General features: G+C 48.6%; 1 protein-coding gene across 3 annotated transcripts in view; it reads left to right on the top strand.

The window, feature by feature from the left end:
- The first annotated feature begins 325 nt into the window (after window positions 1-325).
- RABGEF1 (RAB guanine nucleotide exchange factor 1) overlaps window positions 326-6,000 on the top strand; it is an 86,363-nt gene continuing 80,688 nt past the window's right edge. For 2 of the 3 annotated variants that reach the window (XM_068270174.1, XM_068270172.1), the window contains exon 1: window positions 335-411. The gene's annotated coding sequence lies outside the window, so the exon portion shown is untranslated. Of the gene's footprint in view, window positions 412-6,000 lie in introns of all 3 variants that reach the window. The other variant, XM_068270173.1, reaches the window with a different exon arrangement.

Genomic DNA, 6,000 nt, shown 5'->3' with positions numbered 1-6,000 from the left:
GATGTCTGTACTATATCAATACATAATGATAGATTTTACTGCAAACTGATTAACTGTAGCTGCCTTCTGGCTAACCAGTGGCTGTGGTACAGAGCTGTGGAACTAGGAGAAGCAATTCCGTATACAACGAAAAGGAGCATAATCCGTTTAACTTATGACCTACTTGGTACCGTATGAGTTTATTTATGGAGTGCCGGTTTTAGAAACCAAATGAGCTGAAGGTGACCAATACCTGCACGACAAAAACAAAACAACGCTCATGCGCAAACCAGGAATCTAGGCGACGGCAGAGTGAGGCTTGGAACGCATCAGCGTGCATCGTCATCACGCCGGGCCTTTGCTGAGTACGGCTCCCGAGTGACAGTGAGTGAGAATACTCACAGGAACTGGAACTGCCTGTGCCAGAGGGAGGTGAGCAGAGCAGCCGTCCAGGGGGAAGGGGGGTTCTAATTGTAACTGGGGGCAATGTTTACTGAAAGGAGATCCCCGTGTGTGACAACCCCTCCCCCTGTACACATACTTCCTAATAGACCAACCTAATATACTGTCCCCTGTACACATACTTCCTTACACCACACTAAAACACTGCCTCCTTTACACATACATCCCCCAGCCACACTGATATACTGCCACCTGTACACATACTTCCTTACTCCACAATAATATTCTGCCTCCTGTACACATACATCCCCCAGCTACACTGATATACTGCCACCTATACACATACATCCCCCAGCCACACTGATATACTGCCACCTGTACACATACTTCCTTACTCCACAATAATGTCCTGCCTCCTGTACACATACATCCCCCAGTCACAATAATGTCCTGCCTCCTGTACACATACATCCCCCAGTCACACTGATATACTGCCTCCTGTACACATACATCCCCCAGTCACACTGATATACTGCCCCCTGAACACATACATCACCCAGCCACACTGATATACTGCCACCTGTACACATACTTCCCCCAGCCACACTGATATACTGCCACCTGTACACATACATTCCCCAGCCACACTGATATACAGCCTCCTGTACACATACATCCCCCAGCCACACTGATAAACTGCCACCTGTACACATACATCCCCCAGCCACACTGATATACTGCCTCCTGTACACATACATCCCCCAGCCACACTTATCTACTGCCACCTGTACACATACATCCCCCAGCCACACTGATATACTGCCTCCTGTACACATACATCTCCCAGCCACTGATATACAGCCTCCTGTACACATACATCCCCCAGCCACACTGATATACAGCCTCCTTTACACATACATCCCCCAGCCACACTGATATACAGCCTCCTGTACACATACATCCCCCAGCCACACTGATATACAGCCTTCTGTACACATACATCCGCCAGCCACACTGATATACAGCCTCCTGTACACATACATCCCCCAGCCACACTGAAATACAGCCTCCTGTACACATACATCCCTCAGCCACACTGATATACAGCCTCCTGTACACATACTTCCCAATAGACCAACCTAATATACTGTCTTCTGTACACACACATCCCCCAGTCACACTGATATGCTGCCTTTTGTACACATACATTCCCCAGCCACACTTATATACTGCCACCTGTACACATTTCCTTACTCCACAATAATATTCTGCCTCCTGTACACATACATCACCCAGCCACACTGATGTACAGCCTCCTGTACACATACATCCCCCAGTCACACTGATATACTGCCTTCTGTACACATACATTCTCCAGCCACACTTATATACTGCCACCTGTACACATACATCCCCCAGCCACACTGACATACTGCCTCCTGTACACATACACCCCCCAGCCACTCTGATATACTGCCACCTGTACACATACATTCCCCAGCCACACTGATATACAGCCTCCTGTACACATACATCCCCCAGTCACACTGATATACTGCCCCCTGTACACATACATCCCCCAGCTACACTGATATACTGCCTCCTGTACACATACATCCCCCAGCCACACTGATATACTGCCACCTGTACTGCCACCTGTACAGATACATCCCCCAGCCACACTGATATACTGCCACCTGTACACATACATCCCCCAGCCACACTGATATACAGCCTCCTGTACACATACATCCCCCAGCCACACTTATGTACTGCCACTTGTACACATACATCCCCCCAGCCACACTGATATACTGCCTCCTGTACACATACATCCCCCAGTCACACTGATATACTGCCCCCTGTACACATACATCACCCAGCCACACTATTATACTGCCACCTGTACACATACTTCCCCCAGCCACACTGATATACAGCCTCCTGTACACATACATCCCCCAGCCACACTGATATACTGCCTCCTGTACACATACATCCCCCAGCCACACTGATATACTGCCTCCTGTACACATACATCCCCCAGCCACACTGATATACTGCCTCCTGTACACATACATCCGCCAGCCACACTGATATACAGCCTCCTGTACACATACATCCCCCAGCCACACTGAAATACAGCCTCCTGTACACATTCATCCTTCAGCCACACTGATATACAGCCTCCTGTACACATACTTCCCAATAGACCAACCTAATATATTGTCTTCTGTACACACACATCCCCCAGTCACACTGATATGCTGCCTTTTGTACACATACATTCCCCAGCCACACTTATATACTGCCACCTGTACACATATTTCCTTACTCCACAATAATATTCTGCCTCCTGTACACATACATCCCCCAGCTACACTGATATACTGCCACCTGTACACATACATCCCCCAGCCACACTGACATACTGCCTCCTGTACACATACACCCCCCAGCCACTCTGATATACTGCCACCTGTACACATACATTCCCCAGCCACACTGATATACAGCCTCCTGTACACATACATCCCCCAGCCACACTGATATACTGCCCCCTGTACACATACATCCCCCAGCTACACTGATATACTGCCTCCTGTACACATACATCCCCCAGCCACACTGATATACTGCCACCTGTACAGATACATCCCCCAGCCACACTGATATACTGCCACCTGTACACATACATCCCCCAGCCACACTGATATACTGCCACCTGTACACATACATCCCCCAGCCACACTGATATACTGCCACCTGTACACATACATCCCCCAGCCACACTGATATACAGCCTCCTGTATACATACATCCCCCAGCCACACTTATGTACTGCCACTTGTACACATACATCCCCCCCAGCCACACTGATATACTGCCTCCTGTACACATACATCCCCCAGTCACACTGATATACTGCCTCCTGTACACATACATCCCCCAGCCACACTGTTATACTGCCACCTGTACACATACTTCCCCCAGCCACACTGATATACAGCCTCCTGTACACATACATCCCCCAGCCACACTGATATACTGCCTCCTGTACACATACATCCCCCAGCCACACTGATATACTGCCTCCTGTACACATACATTCCCCAGCCACACTGATATACTGCCTCCTGTACACATACATCCCCCAGCCACTGATATACAGCCTCCTGTACACATACATCCCCCAGCCACACTGATATACAGCCTCCTGTACACATACATCCCCCAGCCACACTGATATACAGCCTCCTGTACACATACATCCCCCAGCCACACTGATGTACAGCCTCCTGTACACATACATCCCCCAGCCACACTGATGTACAGCCTCCTGTACACATACATCCCCCAGCCACACTGATGTACAGCCTCCTGTACACATACATCCCCCAGCCACACTGATATACAGCCTCCTGTACACATACATCCCCCAGCCACACTGATGTACAGCCTCCTGTACACATGCATCCCCCAGCCACACTGATATACAGCCTCCTGTACACATGCATCCCCCAGCCACACTGATATACAGCCTCCTGTACACATAGATCCCCCAGCCACACTGATATACAGCCTCCTGTACACATACATCCCCCAACCACACTGATATACAGCCTCCTGTACACATACATCCTCCAGCCACACTGATATACAGCCTCCTGTACACATACATCCCCCAGCCACACTGATATACAGCCTCCTGTACACATACATCCCCCAGCCACACTGATATACAGCCTCCTGTACACATACACTCCCCAGCCACACTGATATACAGCCTCCTGTACACATACATCCCCCAGCCACACTGATATACAGCCTCCTGTACACGTACACAGCCCAGCCACACTGATATACTGCCTCCTGTACACATACATCCCCCAGTCATACTGATATACTGCCTCCTGTACACATACATCCCCCAGCCACACTGATATACAGCCTCCTGTACACATACACTCCCCAGCCACACTGATATACAGCCTCCTGTACACATACATCCCCCAGCCACACTGATATACAGCCTCCTGTACACGTACACAGCCCAGCCACACTGATATACTGCCTCCTGTACACATACATCCCCCAGTCATACTGATATACTGCCTCCTGTACACATACATCCCCCAGTCATACTGATATACTGCCTCCTGTACACATACATCCCCCAGTCATACTGATATACTGCCTCCTGTACACATACAGTGGAGGAAATAATTATTTGACCCCTCACTGATTTTGTAAGTTTGTCCAATGACAAAGAAATGAAAAGTCTCCAGTGTTCTCCCCAGAATTTGTTTCCAGCCGGGTGGCATGAAAAAGTAGCCGGGTGGCATGAAAAAGTAGCCGGGTGGGGCGAGTTGAAAATGCAGGGCAACTCTGCTTACAGCATAGGAGGATGTGAGGAGCTGAACCGATGACAGCCGGGTGGTCACAAAATCTAGCCGGGTGGAGCACCCGGCTAAAAGAGCCTGGGGAGAACACTGGTCTCAGAACAGTATCATTTCAATGGTAGGTTTATTTTAACAGTGGCAGATAGCACATCAAAAGGAAAATCGAAAAAATAACCTTAAATAAAAGATAGCAACTGATTTGCATTTCATTGAGTGAAATAAGTTTTTGAACCCTCTAACAATAAAAGACTTAATACTTAGTGGAAAAACCCTTGTTTGCAAGCACAGAGGTCAAACGTTTCTTGTAATTGATGACCAAGTTTGCACACATTTTAGGAGGAATGTTGGTCCACTCCTCTTTGCAGATCATCTCTAAATCCCTAAGGTTTCGAGGTTGTCTATGTGCAACTCTGAGCTTGAGCTCCCTCCATAGGTTTTCTATTGGATTAAGGTCCGGAGACTGACTAGGCCAGTCCATGACCTTAATGTGCTTCTTCTTAAGCCACTCCTTTGTTGCCTTTGCTGTATGTTTTGGGTCATTGTCGTGCTGGAACACCCATCCACGACCCATTTTCAGTTTCCTGGCAGAGGGAAGGAGGTTGTCCTTCAGGATTTCACGATACATGGCTCCGTCCATTTTCCCGTTAATGCGATTAAGTTGTCCTGTGCCCTTAGCAGAAAAACACCCCCAAAGCAAAATGTTTCCACCCCCATGCTTGACGGTGGGGACGGTGTTTTGGGGGTCATAGGCAGCATTTTTCTTCCTCCAAACACAGCGAGTTGAGTTAATGCCAAAGAGCTCTATTTTGGTCTCATCAGACCACAGCACCTTCTCCCAGTCACTCACAGAATCATTCAGGTGTTCATTGGCAAACTTCAGACGGGCCTGCACATGTGCCTTCTTGAGCAGGGGGACCTTGCGAGCCCTGCGGGATTTTAATCCATTGCGGTGTAGGTGAGATCTTGCGTGGAGCCCCAGAGCGAGGTCGATTGATGGTCATTTTGTGCTCCTTCCATTTTCGAACAGTCGCACCAACAGTTGTCACCTTCTCTCCCAGCTTCTTGCTAATGGTTTTGTAGCCCATTCCAGCCTTGTGCAGGTCTACAATTTTGTCTCTGACATCCTTGGACAGCTCTTTGGTCTTTACCATGTTGGAGAGTTTGGAGTCTGCTTGATTGATTGATTCTGTGGACAGGTGTCTTTTATACAGGTGAC

This window comes from Hyperolius riggenbachi, chromosome 2, assembly GCF_040937935.1.
Source record: "Hyperolius riggenbachi isolate aHypRig1 chromosome 2, aHypRig1.pri, whole genome shotgun sequence".
In the NCBI taxonomy this organism is placed as follows: Eukaryota; Metazoa; Chordata; class Amphibia; order Anura; family Hyperoliidae; genus Hyperolius; species Hyperolius riggenbachi.
Note: the sequence above shows the minus strand (reverse complement) of the source record. Positions and strands in the feature narration are given on the sequence as shown.